This window comes from Leiobunum rupestre, chromosome 1, assembly GCF_980474605.1.
Source record: "Leiobunum rupestre chromosome 1, qqLeiRupe1.1.hap1, whole genome shotgun sequence".
NCBI classification, from domain to species: domain Eukaryota; kingdom Metazoa; phylum Arthropoda; class Arachnida; order Opiliones; family Sclerosomatidae; genus Leiobunum; species Leiobunum rupestre.
The window spans coordinates 45,560,410-45,588,326 of NC_143384.1; the positions used below are offsets into that span (position 1 = coordinate 45,560,410).

The window sequence follows — 27,917 nt, forward strand, 5'->3', positions numbered from 1 at the left end:
CTACTGATGTTCGTTTATTTTTATATCATGAGTTAGAAAATGATAAACTACAAATCAAACTTGGGAAATAGGATCAAATTCGTCATTTTTAACGTAACGGATAACTATCCTTTTGTTGTAGTAACGGAAACTTGCCTTACAAATTATTTATTTATTTAGATCAAGCGAGAAGCACATTGTAAAAGAAACAGACTATGCGAATGTCAGTTAAAGTACGATTTTAAAATGAAATAATTGTTCATGTAAAATCATGTTCAATTAAACCCAAATGTATCTGAAAGATTACGAAATCCTCCTCTTAGAAAATTAATATAATAAATCATGAAATCAATATCTGGAAAATAGAAAAAGTTAAAAATCTATAAAACCTTAGTAGTTCCAGAACGCAATTTGGGTTCAGCACTTAGGCTTATTAGGGTTATTAATTTCGGTTACGATAATTAGTCCTTAGGAGTAAAAAAACGAATGCAGTAATCTAATTTCACCCTACGTTGTCTACTTAATAGAGCATTCAGTTGGCGTTTAATATATTATCTAATTTCTAGTTCACTATAAATGAAGACTATTAATTTCCATTCCGGTAGGGAACACAGACGTAATACATATTATTATGGTCTATTTGAGGTTCCAACAAATACGCCAGAGTATATGCAATCTGTAAAAAAAACTTTCGTGTAAAGAAACATAGGTTCAATTTCCTCAATTATCGTGTCTATTAATATAGCGTTGAAGTCCCTCACGTAAACTTACAAACACGAACGTGAAGTGTCTAAAATATTTGGTTCTCAAAATATTTTATTAAATAGCTGCTAGCATACATTAATATGACTTTGGGGACTGTTGCGAATTTGCTTAATTAGTAGAAACATTTGGTAATAATTTTACAGTTCGTGAGGATATTATTTTTTTCTTAATTCGATGGAGACCTAAAGCGAATTTTTTTACCTTACCCGCCATAAGTAGGAAATTGTAGGCTGTTAATCTTTGAAATCGAATATTTAAACATTAAACTATTCAAAGGGTATAAAATAGTAAGACATTTGCCCTAAACAATGGAATAAAATAGAAATAAATTTGCACTATCCAATGGTATAAAATTGAAATACATTTGCACTATCCAATGGTATAAATTTGTAATACATATAGTTAGACAATTTGCAATATCCAAAAGTATAAAATAGAAAGTCATTAACACTATCCAAAGGTATAGAATAGTAAGACAATTGGCACTATCCAAAGGTATAGAACAGTAAGACAATTGGCACTATCCAAAGGTATAGAGTAGTATGACAATGTGCACTATCCAAAGGTATACAATATTAAGACAATTTACAATATCCAAAGGCATAAAATAGTACGACAATTTGCAATTTCCAAAGTTATAAAATAGAAATATATTTGCATTATCCAATGGTATAAAATGAAAAGACATTTGCACTATCCAATGGTACAAAATAGTAAGACATTTGCACTACCCAATAGTACAAAATAGTAAGACCTTTGCTTTATCCCATGGTATGAAATAGTAAGACATTTGCACTATCAATTTTTTAGGACATTACTATCAATGGTATTTTGAAGGTAATTACTTTTAAAGGCATTTTGTAGGAAATTACTTTCAATAATAATTTGAAATAAATAAAATGGATTGAAGTGGCCGACATGCAAATCACCATCCATGCAGATCAACCGTAGTTGAACGTATTTATCGAGTTTAAGTTTATTTCGAAGTAGAAAAAGAAGACTATAAGTCGCCCGATGACTTGGCCTTCTAAGGACATTTTAAAAGAAACCCAAAATTTAAAAGAAAATATTTGATTTGATTTGAGCCAAACATGTAATTAAAAAAATAAACTTAGTAATATATGCTATATCTTTTTCTTATTAACGAATGAATAGGAAGTGAAACAAAGAGCAAAGTAGGTTTTTAGTAGTGTGGGGTTTTGGTATCTACCGCATGCTGAAATAACTGGAATTAACCTTATGTATCTTTAGGGTTGTTAATTTTCCGGAAAAATAAAATGCGGAAAAATTTCAGAAAATTTTCCGAATTGCGGAAAATTTTCCGCAAATCGGAAAAATAAAAAATTAAAACATAAACTACTTTTCAAGGGTTTTTAATGTTTTAAACTTTTTATCGATTTAAAATGACTAATATCAGTAAACATACTACAAAACATTAATAGTGTTACATTTCAACCAGTTTAAACTAGTCTATAGGTTTAGTTTTACTTTTAGATTAGAAAAAATATGGTGAAAATGCCGCTTTATTTAAATTTGCAAACAATATATTAGACAAATCATGGAATGAAAACGTTTTTAATATTTTTCGGAAAAATACGGAAAATTTTCCGGAAAAAAGGCCTCGGTAATTTTCCGGAAAATTTTCCGACTTACAACACTATGTATCTTCATTACAAAGCTTTCAGTTGCTTAACGATTTGTGATTCATGCTCTAAAAGCTCTTTAGACTAATCTAAGAACCTTTTCCCACTATATTTTCATATAATGGCCTAATCAAGTAAACTAAGTGTGAAAATCGGTGGGAGCTACCAAGTAGCGAGTTTACTTTTGCTGAAAATGGGCTAAGCTGCACGTAACCTGTCAATTCAATACACGAACATATTTTGAGCGTTAGAGTCTTATCAAGTTCGTATAGCAGATGATTCCATAAGATTGATATATAGAGATACATCCGTTCCAAGCAAATATATGTATTGCGGGATAGTCACCGTTTCCCGTTTCGGTTGGTTCTCCTTTTTATAAACGATCGTGCTTCGACGCGGGAACGGAATAATGGCTTTCATGTATCAGTTTCCCCTTTTTGCTTGTCTAAACGCGCTGGTCGCCTCCATCAATCCAGCCTCGTGAAATATGGATAGAGGTTTCACGCTCCACTTTCTCTGAAATACGAGTGTGCGAGCAACCGACTCCAGTGACACACTGTCATACGCGCTTCTTCGATATACGGTGTCCGGATAACTTCCACAATGAACCTTCCACGCAGCTTATTATTTTCTGGCTCTATCGCGGAAGCTACCGCAAAGTCGTTTAGCAAAAATTCTTCTGCTTACGTTTTCGATGAGATATTTTAATGTATAAAATGTGACATGAAATGCAATGCAACGCAACGCATTGTAATTTAATTTAATGTAATGTAATGTAATTTATAATATAATATATTTAATCAAGCATTTATCTATTTCAACTTGGAAAGTATGAGTTTGTTGAGACGATTTTGGGCGTTGCTTCCAATCCTGCTCATGCTCGAAAAGTAAGCTCGTTCCCAACAACAGACCTCTTCTGATGCGATTGAAGCATATGGCGGCGACATTTTCCTTGTCTCCTCGAAAGGCTGGCCAAAATTCGTCCATGACGTCCTGAGATCATCTCAACATGGACATTATCCCTGAATTTGTTTCTTGAGTTTTGTAACATTTCCATCATCTGAACTTAGTAATATACAGCCAAAACTGTTTTGGAAGCTTATGTAGAGCATTTCAACTGAAACTTATATGGAATTACAATATTTTACATAATACATTAGAGAGTTTCATTTCAAGTTAACAACGCTGAATTCATTTCAATGTAAATTATAAATAACTCTTAACACGAGCGTCTATCTACTCAGTTGTTTCAAATAAATTTATGCAATGCCTTTAAATCCAGATGTATGCAAATCCCTTTCACCAGAAAACGATTTAATTTATATTGAGAGATTTCACGCAAATTGTTGGAGAAGAGTCGTTTATTTTTTAGTCTATATTAACTATTTTCTATTTCTTAACTTTCTTTCTAAGCTTTTAAACTGGTTTAAATCATAATTATTTGGAGAAATAGTCACCCAGGCCAGGAGTGCGCAAATTTACAATTTGAAAGATCACTATTTTGAAGTTCGATATGATTTTTTTCTCGTTGAGATCGCGCTGACTGTTATAACTATTTTTACCTCTCCTGGGGTACTTTGTACCCTGGAGGGGTTATACAATCACCGTGTCTGTGGGTGGGTGTGTGTGTGGGTGTGTGTGTGTCCTGCGAACGCGTACGCATTTTCGGGGCAAAGTGTAATCACTGCGTATGCTTTGTTTTGAAATCACCGCGTTCGCAGTTGCTAGGGCTCTTTGCGTTCGCAGTTGCTAGGAATTAGGGAGCGAAGTCTAACGGACAGTGTGGATGCAGATTGATTGGATATTACGTTATTTTAATGTTTATGTGTAGGGTGTGAATGTTTAGTTTGTGTTATGACGGTTGTGGGTGTTGAGTGTGTTATGTTAGTGTTGGTTATGTTAGTGTTAGTTGTGTTAGTGTTGGCTGTGTTAGTGTTGGCTGTGTTAGTTGTGTGTACGTGCATTTTCTCTCCAACTTTTTCTTGTTGACTTTTGGGACGGACCGAATGCTGAGTGTTTAACAACCTCTCACCTTCCAATGGCAGGGTTTCCACCAACTGTTCACGGTATTCGTCTTAATGTCTATTTGCGATTTATTGGCGCCGGCCGGGAATCGAACCCGGGTCTGCTGCGTGGAGAGATTTACTCTAACACCTCAGCCACCGACGCTTGTTAAGCTTCGGTGTTTTTCAAAAACAGCTAAGCGATAGTCCTTTACGCTGTTATAAAGTTATTGACGTCAATTTTTTTCCTACAACATTTTACTCTTTTGTAAATTTTTTTTCAACAACATTTTAAGCTTTTGTGAATTATATTGAATTTAAAATTAATTAATTATTTTTATGTAAAATGCGATCGGTAGCAGAAATCGATCCCGCGTCACCTAGTTTGTCTTATCTTTGGTATTGTTGGTTTTTTTCTGTCTTATATTTGTATCTACTATTTTTTAAGTTTATTTCCTTTTTCCCGCAAAATCGTACAGTCTAAAGCTTGGTTTCCACCAGCGCGCGTCAAAAAGCGACACTCAGCTTTGAAACGTGCATATGTTCTTACGCGCGACAAAAATTAACATTATGACGCGCTCTTACGCGCGTTGGTGGAAACCAAGCTTTAGAGGAACCTTTAAGAGCGTAAGTCATGCCCAAAAGCTTATCCAGTTTCATTATAATAACGTGAAAAATCGTATTTGTGAATGGTAAGGTGTTGCGCTTCTTGATATTATATTTTCTATTGCTTGATTTCTAAGTATTTGAACTAATTTATTGCTTGACTGCGTTATAATATTTTTCTATGAAATATTTTGATTCTGAAGTCTGATTGCTTGACTGCGTTATAATATTTTTCTATGAGTTTTGTTTCTGAAGTCTGATTGATTGGGTTGTTATTGTGTATTTTTCTATTCGTTATTTTTATTTTTTGATACTCTAATATTTTAAACTGGATATAGTATAACGTTACTTCTGCGTATTTCGAATGTGCGTGACGTGGAGGGTATTTTCACGTTTTATTAGGATCTTTTTTATTAATTTTAAATATCTTTCGTTTTATTTGTATTTTATTTCGTTTTTCAGTCGTATATTTTTATCGAGTTGTATACATCGTGCGCTTACACTTATGTTGGTCTGGTTTTTAACTGGGTCATCATTACTTCGTAATTTATTTTAAACGTTTTCTAGACTGATTAAGATGTTTAATTTGAAATAAAATGAGCGTTAAAGATGCGGCAAGTATTTCGTAAGCGAGAAAAATACAAATACCCTCTGTAGATATTTCTTTCATTAAAATTGGCTTCGTATTATATTTAACTGATAAACTTGTACCGTAAATAGGGTTACATTCAATTGTGCATTGTTTTAGTACGTCTAACTCACTATTGTAACTACTTAATTTATAATATTCTGAATTAATTAATTTCTGTTGTTTCGTCTCAATTATTTTAAATATAATTAAAATTTTATACCGGGCGGGATTGAACCGAGAATACGTTTTTCGTAAATAACTCTGAATTGCGGAGATCTATCTTTAAGGGTCATCTCGAGAAATTAATACCGCTAGGGACAATTCTTCCGAGGAGAGGTATATTTTGGCTTGCCAACTTGTTTATTGTAAGATTTTAGTACATTTTCAATCAACATTTTCTAGGTCGAGATAGCCGTTTACCAAAGACTACCCATTTGGGTAGCCCTAACCTAGTCTTTACAAATTTAAAATGTCATTCGTAAGCTCGAGGAAGATCATTAGATCATTTAGATGTCTCCTTAAAATGGGAGGTTACGTGAAAATGTTTTCCTACGTCACTAGCTTTATTAATTTGAAGATAGAGATAACGTACTCCAGTCGATAAAGATTTTGGAATTTGAAGTCCACGTGCAAAACACGCGGGCCAATACAGTACTAAAAAGCTTAAGTTCATGACGCAGGGAAAAAATTATACATTTAATTTTTTAACTTAAAATGTGAACTCCCTCTGGCGTAGCGATATTTATCGATTTAGAAACGATATTTTTCTAATTTTTAAGTCGTAGGAAATCTCTGTTTCGTATATTTTTCATTTCTAAACGTAAATTGTATGTTTAAAGCAAATTAAATTAGTAGTTTAGAAAAGTTGATATTTCTATCAAAGAGATTCACTTCTAGTTAATAAAATTTCATTTCACCCAAAATTGTTAAATGACATTTTTTATTTAGAAAATCAAACCCTTGATATCCTTTTAACCTTTCCAAATAGAGCTCAGGCAAAACATATTAAGTAATTTCACTAACGGAGATCAGACGTGCGCTCAGGCGATGCAATTGCAAACGAGACCAGTGAAGAAAAATCAGGGTTTTCGGAAAATAGATATTTACTCTAGCTTCTGATTAGTTCCGCGAGAAGCACTTCGCCTCGCTAAAGTTATGCCTATCGAAAGCGCATACACTCTTAGCTTAGCAAATAAGCTTATTTTATCGACCTTGTATTAAGATGAAAGAGAAGTAACCCACTTCAGTCGTTGAGGGAGCAGTTAGGACTATAGGCTATTCTGTAACCTTCTACTTAGTGATTCCCACTTCTTACTGTTAAGGAATATCTATTTCGGTTTCTTATACAGAGATAACGTAGCAGATTAAACACGTGCAACACCTTTATCTTTATTAATATTTTGGTCTTATTTTAATGTTTAATTCCTTTTTCAAACAGCCTTTTCCTACAGATTTTAAACAAATCTATATTGTTTTATTAATAAGAAATAAACACATTTTAAAAATTATTAACTCTCGTGAACGTAAACGTAACGTTTCCTTTTTGATATGAGATCTCGGATGAAAAACGTTATTATATTTTCGCTACAGGAAAACCTTTGAATTTGAATTTTGGTTTATTGAGATGATCGCGAGCCAGCTAACTGTTATCTGCAGATGGTTCCAAATTTATTTAAATTTAATTTTGATACAGTTAAAAAGAAAAAATCGCAAGTTCCACCACTTTGTACCATGGGCGATTCGCTAATATTATTATTAATGGGCTTTTTTTCGTATTTTTTGTGGCGCCATTTACGGAAGGAGTGATTTCTAGTTGTTTTTGAAAATTAGAGTGAAACTGAGCTATAAAATATTATTTTAAAGGTGCTCGAAACCAATTTTGAGAAGAGCAATTTTCACCACTCAAAAGAAAAAATCCGTACACTTCGCCAAAAAAAAGAGTTGAAATACTTTTCATAGTTTTGTACAATAGGGAGAAAATAAAGTATTTTGGTTTTTTGATAGTAGATGGCACGATAGTTCCTGCGTTACCTAGCCCATATTACTCAAGGGAAATATTGTAGATGAAAAAGTAATATATTCCCTTATTACAATGTTCAATAAATATTTAAATATTTATGATATGAATGCAATTTCCAATATTAAATTGGGTCCATTTTCTGGAGTGGTATTGAATTTATTTCAAAAATCTTTTCTAGAACTTTTATGTCCACTTTCCTCACAAAACGAATCGTTTACCCTAGCTTCCTAAGTACTTAACACTTAGTCTAATAGCTCTAGCTTAGCGTTATACATATTTGTAAAAAAAAGGAAGAAAACGCTGCCAAGTTTTAAATTTATATTTCTCGAAAATACACGCGATTACGCAACTTTAAGCAATTTTCCCCTTCCAGTTATAACGTTGAAAATTTCCTATCTTTGGCTGACATCGAGCTAACTTTCGGAAAATGTATGAAAAGTATCTTTTTTTTATTGCGGGGAGCAGCTGTACAGAAGTAAAAACCCATTTCGTGGTAATTTTTACTTTGGCTTGACATCGATTTTAGCGGCTCGAGGCAATTCTGGCCTTTTTGGGGAATGACTTACTCTGAGCGCGCCTCAATAAGAAACGACTCTCTCAGGAACCACTCGCTGTAAAATCAAAGGGCGTTTCATTCGGGTCACGTACTTAGCCTCTATTAGAAAATAACATCGCGCGGCACAGTGCAAGCAACAAACCTACATTTCGAGAATAACAACATTATAGGAAATAAGTTGATGTGAAACTCTTGCTTTTTCCCAAACAAGTTCTAAATAAATCCTTTTCAAAACGGAAAAACTAATCCACGTACCTGCCTCATATATGGCCGCAGTAGCGGTTGAATAGAAACGTTTTGAAGCTAATTTGCAATTTTTTTAAGAAGTATCATTATTGATGTAGTAACACATATGTGTTTATTTATGAATTTCATAAAATGAACCAAAATTATTTATAATTATAATAACATAAATAACTACGAGTAAATTAAAATCCAATTAATTTCAAAAATAAATAATATGTCATACAGAAAGCTTCAGCTTATCACAATTTTTATATATTTCTAAATAGGCCTTTCCATAAAATATTTCTACGTGCTTTCACTGTTTTTTCTACGTCACACACCACCAATTTCGCTAAAACTAAACAATAAGTTGGCTGTACTTTTTGCATTTTTCGGTAAGATTTCTCCAAATATTTTACACGGAGCTCGGGTTAGCCTTAGTGACAACCGAGTTCAAACTGATTTTAATTTATTGTCGATACTAATTAAATGAATTATTATTGCAGTACTTATATCAACTCTGTGAAAGTATTGTTAATACTTAGATATTTACTAGCTAGTATTTAATGATAAACAACAATCTTTACCTGATACACTACGGTGACTGTCAATGAAATGTTAAGCCTTAGTTCACGAGACTATAAACTGTTAAACCGTACTAATTTTTCGTTATTTGAAATATTTAAATTCTCTTTTCTTATGACCAGTTAAGTAAACGAAATACGTTCATACTTTAAAAATTTGATATAACAAATTTAACAATATCACTTGGATAAATTTTAATCCGCCGTGTTTTGTAAATACTTACACTTAGTAGCAGACGAGCTCAAAAATCGAGCGAGGGTAAAAACAAGGAGTAATATATATAACGTTGATCTAAATCATCCTTGCAAAAACAGTTTTCCTTCCCCACTTACCGTAACGAACATTTTATGGAAAGGTGTATTAACGACGTAATGTTTTTCTCAATAAATAATGAAATACTAAAGAGTAAAATGGAAACCTCTGCAAGATGACTTCAAATCAATTTCGGAAAATCTTGTTAATATCTCAGGAATCGTTCTCCTCACCTTCATCGCACTCATTAAACGAAGCCCGACTTAAATTATTTTGATTAAAGTAATGCTAACTGAAAGAAACTACGCAACGGGAAAATATAGCTTTAATGCTTTATTTTTAATTTTATGGTTATCATAATTTTGCAAAGTTTGAAAATATTTTTATGTTTTGATTAGTTAGCGTTTTATTGAATTCGCCGTTGTTTTTAAAACTTAAAATAGCAAAGTTTAAGCTTCAACAGAAAATTGCTTAGCCTCCATAAAGTGACATTGTTAAACGGTTCCGTAATAGATGTATGCTCTTTATACAGAGGTGGGCAAAAAGTTGCGAGCGTTCGGAAAAATGAGCATATAGAGTTTTAAACACGGCTTGCTCAAGTGAGCGAGTACTCAAGGCAAACGAGTTTATTTTCTCTATCTCTAATTGAGCAGCCTCTGGGCGAGCGCCGAATAGTTCGCTCCGGCGTTGATGGCTGACGGCGCGCTGAGGGAGATTCCCCCCTCGACGGGTTAGTTCCCTCACTTTTAAGCGCTCACCGCGCGCTGAGCGAGATCTCCCGATCGTCGGAATAGCCCCCTCACTTTTAAGCGACGCGTTAGTACCCTCAGTAGAAAGCGCTGACGCAGCGTTGAGGGAAAATTACCGAGAGAAGGAATAGTTCGCTCAGATTTGAGCGCTAGCTACGCGCGGATTTTGATCACGGTGAGCGACGGTAAAGTTCGTTTACGCAAATCGCTCACAGCGCGGCGAGCAAAAATTTCAAAAATCAAACATTAAACTATTACTCGGCTATGGGTTTATTATTTACTTTTTTTATTAATAAAATGAAGGGTACTCTAAACGTCGGGAGTTAATGATATCTCCGATTGAATAAAATTCAAAGGTTCTTCCGAATTTATCCAACGATAAACTAGACTGCAAATATTCCGTTTAGTGTTAAAAGAGCTTTATTAAATATTAAAAGCCACAAATTATAACAATAGGCGCTGGTATACATTCTTTTGGTCTTGACAAACTTGGCAGGTGAAATGGGCTACGCGGTACGCGTTTCTTCATTTTTAGGGGATTGTGGCTCGCACTACTTTAAAGGAAAATATTAGCGCGCTCTCAACTTAAATTAATGATCGGTACCATAAAAACAAGTGGACATTTACTAACCCCTAATCCAACTCATTTGTAAATCTCCAGAATTTAATAGACAGTTTTAGCAACTACCTACAGGGGTGGTGCCAGAAGATTCTTAGGTGTAGGCTAATAATGTTTATCATTTGTGGGCCCCCTGTTCCTCAATATTGGACTTATAATTCAATTTTGCAAATTCAGGTAATTTATTTATTATTTGATATTAGTGCGGTTTTTAAAATTTTACAGTATTAAGTATCATCACATATTTTATTTGAATTTAAAAATCGACTTGATGTGGCCCCGTCAGATCGATTTGTGGGCCCCTATATGAACACAAAAGTAGGCTATAGCTCGTGTTGCCTACCCCTAACGCCGCTCCTGACTACCTACACTGGGATTTTATTCACAGTGAACGACGACAGAGTTCGTTTACGGTAAATCGCGAAGAGCAAACATTTCAAAAATTAAACTTCACATTTGACGGTATGAACAAGTTAATAATAAGATTATTTTTAAATAATTAATTAATTAATTGCGAAGATTCACGGTTTTTAAATAATAATTTTTTTCAGAAAAAAAGGGAGGGGTTGGAATTAATATAATGGCCAGCCTGTGCCAATATTAAAACTGTTTTAGTTCCAAATTGAGGTAACTCGATTTACGCGAATTTTCTTTTTTGCCGTTTTTCAAACTTCCTTTACACTAAAAATATAAATATTACAAATAGCGGCCAATGTATAGTTACAAAGTTATCGATTATTTTCCATTTTTAAAAAGCATTACGTTATAATTTTTTTTCCAATTTAAATAATATTTTTTAGATACCTGGTTTTGAAACTAATAGCGTTCTTTTCGTTTTTATTTCACACCGAATTTTAGTAATAATAAAAATGTTCGAATAATTCTAATGTCTAGTTTGTGCGGGTAACAAAAATCAACAGTGAAGAAGCTGTCAACGATCACCGTCAAGCTCAGCGTGTGGGAAGTGGGGACCCGCTGGCTGCCGGTGAGTATGAACAAGGAGGGAGGGGGGTGGCATTACCAAGGTAACCTATTTAAAGTTACTATAGACAATAGGCTATAATCACTATGCTGTAAACATTTGTGTCGCGCGAAAGCGATCCAAATCTAACGACTGACGATTATGATAAAAATTACATCATTCTTCCGAACTTCAAAAGGCCGTTATTTTATTTCTGGGGGGGGGGGGATTTCTATTTGAACTTGTAATAACTTACACACAAATATTTTCTTTACATTTTTCTGTTTTTATTGCTTACGATGTTACATTTTATATACAATATTGGAAATATTTCAATAATTATTTAAATCTTCGCTCTTGCTTGATACCTACAAAGATTCTCAAAAACATTGTGTGGAGCGTGTCATTTTCGCCTAATTTGGTTTGACAACAATGAAACGAAACCAAAATTAGTTACCGCCATACGCCAAACGAGGAGGCAATGAACACCGCTAATGCCCCACAATGGAACATTTGGAAATAAAAAAGGATCCACCGTGGAACTTCGGATGTCATTAGAAAGTGTTCATCTTGTAAAATACGGAACAATTAAAACAGCGAATATATTTTAGGTTCAATAGTTCAGCATTTTAGAATCACACAGCCTAATGGCCTTTAGACCAAACGAAGGTGGTCCTGAAAAGGACCGTTTTGGTTTTAGCCAATTATTTGGCTTCTTCTGGTTTTTGAATTTTTGAGACCTTTACGCAAGAACAACCAGCTACAGCCACTTCGGGGGCTTTGTTGGCATTGTCCAACTGCTCCTTATACAACTGGAGTTCAAATTCCATTGCCCCGTTCTTTAACTTGGCATTCATCAGCTCATCTGGCCTTTGGTCAAGTTCTTGTTCGTTACAGAAAATATCAAAATATTTTTCTGTAAATCGTCCTAAAATATAAAAAAACAAAAATTATCAATAATTAGTAACAATAATAATAACTATAGGTAAAACTAATTTGCTGTATTTACGTTTTAGCGATCGGCTTTCAACTTGAAGCTTGAAAAGAGGGGGGGGGGGGGTGGAACCTCAACCCCTTTCCAAACTATCCCAATCGTTTCAATTTTGGGACCCGCAGGTGGAGTCCAGACACGAAGGCGTCTCTTTCGGCATCTTAACGAAAAGGGAAAGGTTGACCACTCATAGGAAACGTCTCTTCGTCGCAGCGGGACATGACTAACCAAATATTTCCCCGAAATAGGCATTCACTCGCTAATTTAGGCTTGACTTATAATATACATATATAAATATACTTTTCGCTAAACTGAACTCCCCCTAAAAATGAGTCGTATAGCTTCATAGACTAGATCAAAACTAGCCCTTCTGAAACCGAAATAAGTATTCTATAATAAAATACCATATAGGAAAACGGAGAAAACCATGTATATTCGGGTCGCGTCTACGGAACGTTAGCTCCAAAGTATATTTTTCTGGACTACGGATAGACTAACATGAAAACGTTAATCAATAAAAATAAAAATACTACGTAATATCATAAATCCATAATTTAATGGAAATAATTCACTAAAACCTATTTACAGAGTGACGTCATCACGGTAAAAAATCACCCCTAGCGAGATGCTGATAAAGGGCACGTCATACACGAGAAGCCCTCTATATAGAGTGTCTCTTGTGGCTAGTTATCAGTAAACGTTTTGCATATAAAGAATAAGACGTGTCATACTTATGTAACAATATTATTAACTAATGGTATTATTAGCTATTTTTACTACATTTATTTACAATGTTTATTTATTCTGTGTTACTATTTACTAAGTTGCGACTAATCGGGCCGATTAGATATTATTGAACCTTGGAATCTATAGCCGACATATTCAGACATTAGAATAATATTAGTTAATTCAAAAGCATTGAATTGGCGGCTTGGCCCGATTCATAAAATCCTATACACTCTTTTACGAGCGTATCGACCCCCCTTTACAATCTCCCATGTGGCGGCCGCCACCGCCGTACTACCTCTGCCTCCACTATTGAATTTTTTCCCCTAACGGTCCCCTCCCCATGTAGTCAAGCTATGGATTCCCCCACGAATATTCTCCGTAAAAGAATCTATTTGGCTCTGCAAACCTTTTTTCCCACTTTGGGCTTTTTTTTCCAACACTGCCCATTCCAGACAGCAAGGGCGCCACTTACTCGTTACTGCACCTGACAAAAATATTAAAATAGGGGGACAGTCGATGGAGGTTTTTTTCTATTTTGCATCGAACCCATTTTCTTCATTCTCGCAGTTTTCAATTTCAACAATAGCGTGTACTTCTTAACGTCATATGACGGGGTCAACGCCAGAATTCCGAACTGACGCCAATGAGTCGCCCCTCCCTTGGGTCTTAGCCGTTTAAGATAGCCAATGCTAGGGCAATTTCGAAGTTTCCTATACTTATACCTCGCTTCGTAATCCTTTCTACAATAATAGTATAAATAGTAGGTTCCTTTCTCATTTCGTTACAGTTTCTTGTCGACTTTTCTCAAGTCTGCGTCTTTCGATTCGTATTTCGGTCCTTCCTTAGTTTAATTTTTTCGTGTTTTTTGCTTTAGCTGTTCATAATTTTTCTCGCCTTCGAAGTTTAATTTTTTCGAGTCCATAGTTTTGGAGTTATAGTACTTCGACTGTGGCTTGAGTTTTTTTATTCAGTTTCAGGCTTTAAGTTCGCTTCCGTATTTTACAAGATGAACACTTTCTAATGACATCCGAAGTTCCACGGTGGATCCTTTTTTTCAAAATGTTCCATTGTGGGGCATTAGCGGTGTTCATTGCCTCCTCGTTTGGCGTATGGCGGTAACTAATTTTGGTTTCGTTTCATTGTTGTCAAACCAAATTAGGCGAAAATGACACGCTCCACACAATGTTTTTGAGAATCTTTGTAGGTATCAAGCAAGAGCGAAGATTTAAATAATTATTGAAATATTTCCAATATTGTATATAAAATGTAACATCGTAAGCAATAAAAACAGAAAAATGTAAAGAAAATATTTGTGTGTAAGTTATTACAAGTTCAAATAGAAATCCCCCCCCCCCCAGAAATAAAATAACGGCCTTTTGAAGTTCGGAAGAATGATGTAATTTTTATCATAATCGTCAGTCGTTAGATTTGGATCGCTTTCGCGCGACACAAATGTTTACAGCATAGTGATTATAGCCTATTGTCTATAGTAACTTTAAATAGGTTACCTTGGTAATGCCACCCCCCTCCCTCCTTGTTCATACTCACCGGCAGCCAGCGGGTCCCCACTTCCCACACGCTGAGCTTGACGGTGATCGTTGACAGCTTCTTCACTGTTGATTTTTGTTACCCGCACAAACTAGACATTAGAATTATTCAAACATTTTTATTATTACTAAAATTCGGTGTGAAATAAAAACGAAAAGAACGCTATTAGTTTCAAAACCAGGTATCTAAAAAATATTATTTAAATTTGATAAAAATTTATAACGTAATTCTTTTTAAAAATGGAAAATAATCGATAACTTTGTAACTATACATTGGCCGCTATTTGTAATATTTATATTTTTAGTGTAAAAGAAGTTTGAAAAACGGCAAAAAAGAAAATTCGCGTAAATCGAGTTACCTCAATTTGGAACTAAAACAGTTTTAATATTGGCACAGGCTGGCCATTATATTAATTCCAACCCCTCCCTTTTTTCCTGAAAAAAATTATTATTTAAAAACCGTGAATCTTCGCAATTAGCTTGATCATTGGATGATATGGTTATTTTTGTCGATGTCATAAACAATGGACAAAATCGAAGATGGTTATATGCACAGATATTGTATTATATTTTACATATACATTAAAAATAATCTTATTATTAACTTATTCATACCGTCAAATGTGAAGTTTAATTTTTGAAATGTTTGCTCTTCGCGATTTACCGTAAACGAACTCTGTCGTCGTTCACTGTGATTAAAATCCCGGTGTAGGTAGTCAGGAGCGGCGTTATAGGGGTAGGCAACTAGAGCTATAACCTACTTTTGTGTTTAAATAGGGGCCCACAAATCGATCTGACGGGGCCACATCAAGTCGATTTTTAAATTCAAATAAAATATGTGATGATAGTTAATACTGTAAAATTTTAAAAACCGCACTAATATCAAATAATAAATAAATTACCTGAATTTGCAAAATTGAATTTTAAGTCAATACATAGAGGGGCCCAATATTGAGGAACAGGGGGCCCACAAATGATAAACATTATTAGCCTACACCTAAGAATCTTCTGGCACCGCCCCTGTAGGTAGTTGCTAAAACTGTCTATTAAATTCTGGAGATTTACAAATGAGTTCGATTAGGGGTTAGTAAATGTCCACTTGTTTTTATGGTACCGATCATTAATTAATATTTTCGATTAAAGTAGCGCGAGCCACAATCCCCTAAAAATGAAGAAACGCGTACCGCGTAGCCCATTTCACCTGCCAAGTTTGTCAAGACCAAAAGATTGTATACTAGCGCCTATTGTTATAATTTGTGGCTTTTAATATTTAATAAAGCTCTTTTAACACTAAACGGAATATTTGCAGTCTAGTTTATCGTTGGATAAATTAGGAAGAACCTTTGAATTTTATTCAATCGAAGATATCATTAACTCCCGACGTTTAGAGTACCCTTCATTTTATTAATAAAAAAAGTATATAATAAACCCATAGCCGAGTAATAGTTTAATGTTTGATTTTTGAAATTTTTGCTCGCCGCGCTGTGAGCGATTTGCGTAAACGAACTTTACCGTCGCTCACCGTGATCAAAATCCGCGCTCAAATCTGAGCGAACTATTCCTTCTCTCGGTTATTTTCCCTCAACGCTGCGTCAGCGCTTTCTACTGAGGGTACTAACGCGTCGCTTTAAAGTGAGGGGGCTATTCCGAAGATCGGGAGATCTCGCTCAGCGCGCGGTGAGCGCTTAAAAGTGAGGGAACTAACCCGTTGAGGGGGGAATCTCCCTCAGCGCGCCGTCAGCCATCAACGCCGGAGCGAACTATTCGGCGCTCGCCCAGAGGCTGCTCAATTTAGCCCTCTCGTTGAACAAGAGCAGCTGGAATTCGAATTTGAAGCGCTCGCTCATTACTGCAGGATTTTCAAAAACGAGTGCTCACTATTTTTGCCCACCTCTGTCTTTATAAAAAACTTACTAGTTTTTGTACCAACACCGCTTAAGAAAAGTGGCAAGGGTTAGCCGCTAAAGGCAACAACAGATGAAGCTGTCACTTGCTCTCTCTCGCGATAATTAGAAATGGAACTCCATCTGCGGCATTTTTTGCTTTAGCTTGAACGATATTTTCAACGGATTAAACTGCAACGCCAAGATGGCGCTTTAAACGTTTTATTCGTTCTTCACCATTTAGATTTTAATTGTTTCCGTAATTTTCACAACTTTGATACAATAATCTTTTCAGTACGAAAAACCGTCTCGCGTGACCATTTAGTTAGTTTATGTAGCAAAACACGTTAAAGATCGGATTATTATTATTATTGAACACCAAAGTGCAATAACGTTATTCAGTAACAATTTTAAATATTTATTTATAACGACCATTTCACTAGATTTTAACTTTTTTTGCAACTATTCCAGTAAGCCTTATGGATTTTCCTAAACTTAAAGTTCCCATTTGGTTAACAGTTTATAAGGCTTAAAATAAGTACAGATTTTCTAAAGTAAAGATAGTAAAGATTTTCTAAAGTAAAGATAGTAAAGATTTTCTAAAGTAAAGATAGTAAAGATTTTCTAAAGTAAAGATAGTAAAGATTTTCTAAAGTAAAGATAGTAAAGATTTTCTAAAGTAAAGATAGTAAAGATTTTCTAAAGTAAAGATAGTAAAGATTTTCTTTAGTTATGATAGTAAAGATTTTCTTTAGTAAAGATAGTAAAGATTTTCTAAAGTAAAGATAGTAAAGATTTTCTAAAGTAAAGATAGTAAAGATTTTCTTTAGTTATGATAGTAAAGATTTTCTTTAGTTATGATAGTAAAGATTTTCTTTAATTAAGATAGTAAAGATTTTCTTTAGTTATGATAGTAAAGATTGTCTTTAGTAAAGATTGTCCTTAGTAAAGATTGTCTTTAGTAAAGATTGTCCTTAGTAAAGATTGTCTTTAGTAAAGATTGTCCTTAGTAAAGATTGTCCTTAGTAAAGATTGTCTTTAGTAAAGATAATAAAGATTTTCTTTGGTAAAGATAGTAAAGATAAAAAAGATTTTCTTTAGTAAAGATAATAAAGATGTTTTTTAGTAAAGATAGTAAAGATTTAATTTAGAATAGTAAATATTTGTTTCGATAAAGAGAGTAAATATTTGTTTGGTAAAGAGAGTAAATATTTTCATAAGTAAAGCTAATAAATATTTTCATAAGTAAAGCTATTAAATATTTTCATAAGTAAAGCTATTAAATATTTTCATAAGTAAAGCTATTAAATATTTTCAAAAGTAAAGGATAGTAAATATTTTCATAAGTAAAGCTATTAAATATTTTCATAAGTAAAGCTATTAAATATTTTCATAAGTAAAGGATAGTAAATATTTTCATAAGTAAAGCTATTAAATATTTTCATAAGTAAAGCTATTAAATATTTTCATAAGTAAAGCTATTAAATATTTTCGTAAGTAAAGGATAGTCAATTTTTTCTTTAGTAAAGATAGTTAAGTGGGGTGGTGGAGTGGTTAGAACCATAGAGAATTCGCTCACAGCTTGAAGTACTGGGTAAAAGTTTGGAACCATACCTTCTGCGTTGAGTTCTTCGGGTTTTTCGTCCCGGAAAAACGTGAAGAGGTTAACGGTAGTAGTTAGTGTAGGGAGCTGTTGGCTCGCGTGGAATGAAAGGTTTGCCATCACCCGCCTACGCATTATAACCGGTAACGGGTTTAAAGGCATTAAAAGTTGGTTGATGACTTGGGTATTAACCTGGTTGTTAATTATCTTTTTATAAAAAAATGGTTGTAAATATAGTAGTATTCAATTAATATTATGTTTCAATAATATTGTCCATGAAAGTTTTAATTAAGGAAAAAATATTTAAATTATTCAATAATACAAACATTGGATAAAGTTTTGGTCAATACGATCTACAAAAGTGGTTTTTAAAATAACATATTGTTGCAATTGACCAATAACAGGTAAATATTGTTAGTTTAAAAAATATTTTCTTTACTTACGTCGTTAGTGAAGACGATTTTATGATTATTAACATTTCAGAGTGAAACAACTCCATCTAAACTTTAGATTGGTCTATCGTCTTCCTTTTTATCTGTCGAATTAAAAACTAATATACAATAGACGATTTCAGAAACGATAGAGACCTACGGCGGCATATTTTTCCGGGCTCGATTTATGTAGATGTATCGGCTGCTAGATTGGAGTTTTGAAGAGGCCTGGAAATAAGCCTCAGTAAGCGAGCTGCAGCGAACTTTGCAGCTGGTCCGGATTCAGCTGAGCTGCAGAAAACCAAAAGTGTTGTCTGCTAGTTAACATTATCGATTCGTTTAGGCCTTGTAGGCTTGTCGTAGCTTTCGATTTGGTGGTAAAATAAAACTTTCCAAAATCAGGGTAAGTTTATGAAATATTTAACTGTTCTATGTGTAACATTTTCTTTTACAGGTCATAATATGGGATCACCATCACGTAGTTCACCACTTAGAAATGTTAATATTCAGATAGAGGATGAACCTACATTTCCTAGAGGAAATTGGACCAAAGTAATACGTAACTTTCCCGACAATTTTGGAGGACATCAGATTAAAGCGCACCAAAAACTTGGCAAAGATAGAAAACATTATACAAATGGTTATAAAATGTTTAAAACCGGTTAAATTAACAAATGCACTGTTACATTATGGATACTCTAGTATATTTGTGAAAGGAACCTGCCAAGCATCTTTCACTCTGAAAAAACACTATTCGGTTTTTGCTATCATTACCCTGAAAGGTACAGTGTCTTATGGAAAATGTGGTTGCAAATCTGGAGCTGGTGGAAGGTGTAAACATGTAGTGGCCTTACTGTGGTACTTGCTTGACAATTTACAAATGGGAAATAGTTTTTTGTCGAAAGACATATCCTGTACGGAAACTGAATGTCAGTGGAACAAATGTAAAGGGACAGGAAATCTTGCAGGAACCAGTATACAGTTTGAATCGCTCCTTTTTGTAAATCACATTCCTGATAAGAAGAGTTCCACTGCTGAAAGACTGACCAAGCGTGTAAAACGGTGTGAAAACACATACACTGAAGTATCTAAACAGTCCCTGATTGAACTTTCCAAAGATTTAACAAGTGCGAGCAGCTGCTTGATGTTGCAGGATATCCTAGCAGAGTGTAATTACCAGCCAATACCATTACCAAGAAAGTCATTAGCAACAACTGTCAATAATACAACTGAAGTGTTAAATTGTAGACCAAAATTGCCATTGATGTCTGAAGACTCGGAGTTAGAACCAAATGTAATGACTGCTTTACCTAGCAAGATTGTTTTATCCATTGAGGAAGCTTGGGATTTGGAACAAAAAACTTGTGCACAATCTAATAGTAAGGAATGGATGGAGGAGCGAAAGCTTAGAGTAACAGCGTCACAGTTTGGAGAAATTTGCAAAAGGAAAAAGATTGTTAATACTCAGTTTGTGGATCGAATCAAGAAAGTGCGGTCCAATATCTCGACAAAATATATGAAAGAAGGCCTAAGAAGTGAAAGTGATGCAGTGATACTTTACTTATCTAGTCACAGTACTATAACAAAACACCATGCAGTCGGCTTTTGTGTGAATCCCACTACCCCTTATCTTGGTGCAACACCTGACAGGGTTATTTATGATAATACTCTTGAAGAATGGGGCATCCTTGAAATAAAAACATTGGCTAAAGGAAAAGAAATGGGCCTAACGGTTACTGAATGTATCACCACATTAAAACCAGACTACCTGAAAATTACTGATGGTCAAATCAGCTTAAAAAAAATCATAATTTCTTTTATCAAATACAAGGGCAAATGGCAATAACTGGATTGAAATGGTGCAATTTTTTAGTGTATAGTGGCTGTGATTTCCATGTTGAACGCATAGCTTTTGACAAAGTATTTTGGACTTCAGCTATGCTACCGAAGCTGACAAAGTATTTTGGACTTCAGCTATGCTACCGAAGCTAACAAAATTTTATTTACAATATTTTATGGATAGATAAATCATGATGAAATGTGATACCTAAATTCTTATTTTTGGAGGAAATTTTTATCTAAATATTTATACCAAGTTGATATGTGATATTTTGTAAAAAGGAATCTATATTCATTATATTTATATTTTGTTTACAAAAGGGACCTGTGATAAATCTCACATTTATATGCAAATTTAATCAAGTGAAATAAATTGCATACATTTTTATTTCATAAATTCCTGGTGATATTAATTTCTACATCAAATACTGGTTAAATCGAAATTGATTTATCGCCTTTTTTTTCTAGTAATGGATCACCAATGACATTACACAAATAACAGCATATAAGCCAAATTTTGTTTAACTTATCATGCATAGAATTCGGAAAAGTGTATTTTAATATACGGAAGCTTTTGACCATTCTAATAACTCGCTCAACGTGAATTCTCACGCTAGCTATTTCCCGAGTTTCATTTTCATCTTCTAAACTAAGCTGGTCCCTCATTCCCATAAATGGTGGTATATTTAATTTGATATTTCTCTTGTTGAGGTCTTCCTCTATCAAAAATCCTCGATCAGCCATTACTTCATCATTCTCTTCCAGGGTTCGAATTTATAAAACCCACCCAAAAAAACCCACGGGTTATTTTGGGTTGGACCCACCTTAAAAAACCCACAATAAAGCCCACTTAAAAAAACCCACCTTAAATAGTTTCAAAAATGACGAAAAAAGTTTAAATTTATTGTTTAATAATTAAACTATATTAAACTATATTAAAGAATTTAAAAAATTAAACTTTAATTCTTTAAATTCTATAATAATACAAAAATATTGCTTTTTTATAAAACGTATTTACACAAAATACATTACCAGTGTTTTGGTAAACACTAATCTAACAGTAGCAAGTTAACAGTGTTAACTAAACAGTAAGTTTTAAACTTCTGCAACTTTCAATAAATATTTAGCAGAACATGGAGCAGACGATACTTTACGTCTACGAAAGATAAGAATAAGAGCGATAAATAAGTAGTGCTAAATTGAAAATAAAAAATAAAAATGAAGTAAATCATCGATTTAGGGTATCATTTTAGGTAAAAAACCCAATAAAACCCAAAAAAGCCCAATGGGCTGGGTGTTTTTAAAAAAACCCGGGTTTTTTTAAACCCTGAATCTCTTTAAGGAGGTCAAGGATCCCACTCTTCTGCGTGATTTCCTTGTCAGATATGCGACCAAAAGATAATTCCGAGGCAAATGAAATGAAACCATTAGGGGTGCACCCTATCAGTCCCTTGGCAGTGTTGTGTGACTTTTAACTTGAAAAAGTTGCGCTTTGTACCCTATAATCTGATGGAGTTTCTATAAATTATTCGGTGCAATCCAAAAGAATTCTCGTAGAGGGATACAACTTTTTAAACGAATCAGGCATATATTTATCCACCACTTTACGACTTGGCCATATGGGAACTTGTCGCAGTAGGTTACTTAAATAGTCAATCCAAAATGACCAAATGGAGCTTATGGTTGAAACACTTACTCCAAACCTAAAAGCAATATCCTGTTCTAGCAAGCGTACTCGTAGACGACTTAGAACCAGGAACAGTTGATTTATAGGGCTATAAATTTGCTTTCTTGCAGTTTTACATTTTCTCAGTGTCTCTTTTTTCACTCTAGATTTGTTTTCATTTTCAAGACCAGATCGAAAGTATCATAAGCATCTTGATAACCTTTTTCAACAAAGTTGAAAAATGCCATGAATCGCTCCTTGTTCTCAAATCCCATATAAAAATGTAACGCAAATTCGTCGTCTACAATAGATTCAATATCAAATCGAGTTTTCTTTGAATTTGCCATTTCAGTTTTTAGGTCAAGATCCATTTGAATTAATTTCCACAAGTTATATCGTAGTTTAGTTGAAGAGCGTCTATATTTTGTTTAAAATTTACTATATTTTCTTCCAAGTTTTTTATTTTCTTCAACTGCTGTTTGATGATAGATTTATTATCAAGAATAACGGATTTGTTTTTTATGTTATAGTTGTGATCTGTCAGTGGTTCCATAGTTGACTTTGTTATAAGCGATGTAATTTTCACTTTGGAACATCGAACCTTTTCAGGGTAATAAATTTGTCTTCCGAGAGATATTTCCTCATTAATATCAGTCCTAAAATACTCGTCACCAATAGCATTACAATTTGCCTTACGTTTTAAATGTGGTCTTTCTGGAATATTAAAATCAAACTGGCTATCATCGTTACCTTTAGTAGAATTTGTAGAGTTAGATTTCCATGAAAAATGTAACGGTATATTTTGACTTTGGAGCTTCACGCCAGATTTGTCAAAATGACTGCCACAAATTTTGCTAGTAGGTTTGGGAGACCATAATACATCAGGCCTATCTGGCTTTGAGATACTTTCTCTAACACATGCAATCCACTTTTCTTTTTCTCTCGGAGCACTTGGAAAATTATGAAAACTAATATTGGGTGTTTTTTTGAGTTATTTGAACATGATGGCACACAACATGACGTTCCTCCTCCACCATAATTAAATTCATTAAATTTTGTTTAAACATAAGACTCGACCAAAACATACCTATGTAGTATTTTACGTGACTCGTCAACCATAGGCTCAATCTGTGCCACAAAAACTTCCATTTCGTTCCTCGAAGTTTATTTTTACTTATAATTATTTAAATTTTAATTAGGATTACTTTTCTTATCATTTGGGGTTTTTAAAATTAAGATAAGCCTACAAGGCCTAAACGAATCGATAATGTTAACTAGCAGACAACACTTTTGGTTTTCTGCAGCTCAGCTGAATCCGGACCAGCTGCAAAGATCGCTGCAGCTCGCTTACTGAGGCTTATTTCCAGGCCTCTTCAAAACTCCAATCTAGCAGCCGATACATCTACATAAATCGAGCCCGGAAAAATATGCCGCCGTAGGTCTCTATCGTTTCTGAAATCGTCTATTTCATTTTTTGAATATCTTGGCTTAAAGGATTTGAATTATTTAGGCCTAGATGATCATTTCCCATAGTCTCATTAAAGCCCTATCACGAAATATGAAAGAGGAGATGCTTCTCAAATTTGACCTCCTTTTTCTAACGCCGTAGGGGCCATTTAACCGTCAAATTAAACATAGAAGATAATTGATATTGTAGATATTAAACATGAAAAGGGTAGATAATGAATATGGTATATAGTGAAAAGGGTAGAAAATGAATATGGTATATAGTGAAAAGGGTAGAAAATGAAAAGGTAGATAATGAATATGGTAGATAACGAATATGGTAGATAATGTTTACGGTAGATAGTGAAAAGGTTAGATAATGAATATGGTGGATTATGAATATGGTGGATAATGAATATGGTGGATAATTAATATGGTAGATAATGAATATGCTAGATAAGGAATATTGTATATATTAAACATGGAAGAAAATGAATATTGTAGATATTAAACTTTGAAGATAATGAATAAGGTAGATAATGAAAAGGGTAGATAATGTATATGGTAGATAATATTTATGATAGATAATGAAAAGGGTAGATAATGTATATGGTAGATAATGAATAGGGTAAATTATGTAAAGGGTAGACAATAAATATGGTATATAATGAATATGGTAGATAATTAATATAGTAGATAATTAATATGGTACATTATGAATATGGTAGAGAATGAAAGTGGTAGATAATGAAATAGGTAGATAATGAGTGTGGTATATAATGAATATGGTGGATAAATAATATGGTAGATAATGAAAATTGTAGATATTACACATGGAAGATAATGAATATTGTAGATATTAAACTTTGAAGATAATGAAAAGGGTAGATAATGTATATGGTAGATAATGAAAAGGGTAGATAAACTAGATAATGAATTTGTTAGATAACTAAAAGGGTAGATAATGAATATTGTAGATATTAAACAAGGAAGATAGTGAATATTGTAGATATTAAACAAGGAAGATAATGGAAATTGTAGATATTAAACAACGAAGATAATGAATATGGTAGATAATGAATATGGTAGATAATGAATATGGTAGATAATGAATATGGTAGATAATGAATATGGTAGATAATGAATATGGTAGATAATGAATATGGTAGATAATGTATATGGTAGATAATGAATATGGTAGATAATGAATATGGTAGATAATGAATATGGTAGATAATGAATATGGTAGATAATGAATATGGTAGATAATTAATATGGTAGATAATTAATATGGTAGATAATGAATATTGTAGATAATTAATATGGTAGATAATGAATATGGTAGATAATTAATATGGTAGATAATGAATATGGTAGATAATGAATATGGAGGATAATGAATATGGTAGATAATGAATATTGTAGATGTTAAACATGGAAGATTACGAATATTGTAGATATTAAACTTTGAAGATAATGAATATTGTAGATAATGAAAAGGGTAGACTTTGAATATGGATAGACAATGAATATGGTTTATAATGAATATGGTAGATAATATATATGGTAGAAAATAAATATTATTTAAAATGGATTTAGTATATTTTGAATACGGTAGATGATGTTGACGGTAGAAAATGAATGTTATAGTTAGTTAATACGATATTTACTTATTATTGTAGAAATTAATATCGTATAGATAATAAATATTGTACGTACTTTATATTGTAGATAATTAATATTGCACGTTCTGCATATTGTAGAAAATTTTAATTTTAGATAATTGATATTGTAGTTACTGAATACATAGTTTTCAGTGAATTTTGTTAATTATAAAAGTTGTAGATTATGAATGTTTTAGATTATGAAAAATTAAAGCCTGCTCTCCACCTAACAATCTTCTATTAATTATTAACTAAGACATTTTATAAATCAGTTTTGTTGACTTTAATTTTGAAGTATAATTAAATGGAAAGATTATAATATCAAATCGATATATTATAAAATTGTAGAATATTAAACCATTATCTCTGTTCCAGTTTTAGGATTCCGAAAAAAATGTATAAAATTAGCAATTTAATTTAATAGGTTTTTGGTGTAGCTCCTTATTTTATGGTTTCCAAAAACTATTAAACTAAAACTTTTCCGAAAAAACGTAAATGGTCTCTAACCTATTTTCGCTAGACAGTATAATATTTTTGGCCCAGTTTAAGTAGTACTTTAACGTAGAGCATTCAGAACCGCTACCTTTATCGAACTAGACAAAACTAACATTAAAATGTCGATAAAATTATCAAGTAAATTATTAGTCTGCCGACAGCGACCCAGCTGGAGGTTGTAGTTGAAAAATCGATTTACTTCGGTCGGTTATCGCTTTCAATAAGCCTCATTCTTCGGAAACAAGAAAGAAGTTTTATCCGATCGATTCTTATCGATAGAAGTCAGTGGCCGCCGCATCTCAAGAGGCGAATTGACTCGACCGATAAAAGTCACGTAACAGGTCGGGCTGGTCGTCAAACGAAACACACTAAACCACTTTTAATTCACTAGACGGTAAAGTTATTTGATATTTACTTCGGTATTTAAAGATGAAATAATTATTCATTAAAGAGTGACTAGAGATCGGCGTAACAGATAAATTAACTGGCAAAATTTCAATTAATCATAAAAAATGCGGTTAACCGTTTATCCATGGATATTATTCATGGATAGAAATGATTTAATATGGGAAAAAAGGCAAAAATAACTGATTATTTGTTGGATAATTTTTGTTTATGGATATTATCCAAATAAACGGTTAAGTTTTATCCAAACGCCGACCTCTTAGGGTGACCGAATCGTTTTTTTCACTAGTTTTGATAGGCTTATACCCAAGGCACCACTTTAGGCCTAAGTCATCATTTGAAGCCATTAATTAAGGTGGCCGGGTTACAATGCGTAGGAGGGTGGTGACAAGCTCTTAACGCCACGCGAGTTAACAGCTCCATACACTAACTATTACCTTTAACCTCAACAAGTTCTTTTGGAAAGGTAAACCGAACCACTAGGGAAAACCCCTTAAAACAGAGGGGAAAGAACTTGCAAACCCAACGCGGAAGGAGTTGTTCCGAGTTTTCACTCAGTGCCACAAGTTAGGATCGAACCCGAAACCTCTTGCTGGTGAAAGTGCTAACCACTTCGCCACCCCAGTGATACTCTCCTAAATAGGGGTGAACAAATACCTGAATACGATTGGTCGTATCTGTTTTCGCGAGGTACGGAAAAGGAGGTGCTACCTGAAATTTGGGAGGATTTCTTCATTTGATTCCGTGGCCCTTTAATAATTTGAATGTCACTTCGGGTTATTTGAATCGTGAAGTACTATATTATCTTCAATAAGGTTCTAATAATTTATAAATGCGATATTTCTTTGACTATTTGGGCAGTGGAAAGATAAATTTACCCGCTGATAGGTTGAAAAATACAATTTTTGAGTAATATTTTATTCGTCTAACTATAGGTGGGAGATTAATGCAGAAAGAGCCACTTTAAGGATGTGGAAAATCTCATACTCTTGAAATAAAATTTTATTAAGTTTATTGACGTCACGAAAAAACTGGATAATTTGATTTTTTTATTTGGTTTTTGCACAAACTTTCAAAAGGGATTCGGCACTATGACGTCATAGAACGTCACTCATTCTTTTATGCATAAATAGAAAATTGTATAAGAACATGTCAGCCATTTCTAAAGCTACGAAGTGCTATTACTGCATTAAATATTAGTCTGAAAAGGTCATGATGAAAATTTATGTAATTTTATCCGCTTCTTAAGCAATTCGAAATTTGTATTTCGAAAAAAAAGGGTAGCGAAATGGGATTTGTTCTCTGAGCCGATTTCACTCGATGTTTAATAAGTCCATGTTCTTCTTTGACAACCCGACACCATCACCGAAGATTCCATCAATGAAATGAGTTACTAATTTTACCCTCAGGAGCAATGAGACACGAGGGGCTGACCACTATCCGTAATCGGTGTACAAGCATGTAGCTTATCTGTACTAAAGCGATTACGTAATTGATTACAGATTTAGCACCAACAAATGCTGTACTCGCTGTAATCGGTGTACAAAATTTGAAGAAGTGGTTAGCTCCTCGTGTAGACACTCCATTAAATATTGATGTCCAAAGAAATCAATAATTTAACTCT

The 27,917-nt window shown here is 33.6% G+C and overlaps 1 protein-coding gene and 1 pseudogene across 2 annotated transcripts in view; one reads left to right on the plus strand and one right to left on the minus strand.

The window, feature by feature from the left end:
* The window catches only part of LOC149963075 (uncharacterized), a 58,990-nt gene that overhangs the window by 10,709 nt on the left and 20,364 nt on the right, over positions 1-27,917 (plus strand). The window lies entirely within an intron of this gene.
* Positions 21,025-22,630, minus strand: LOC149963076 (uncharacterized; annotated as a pseudogene).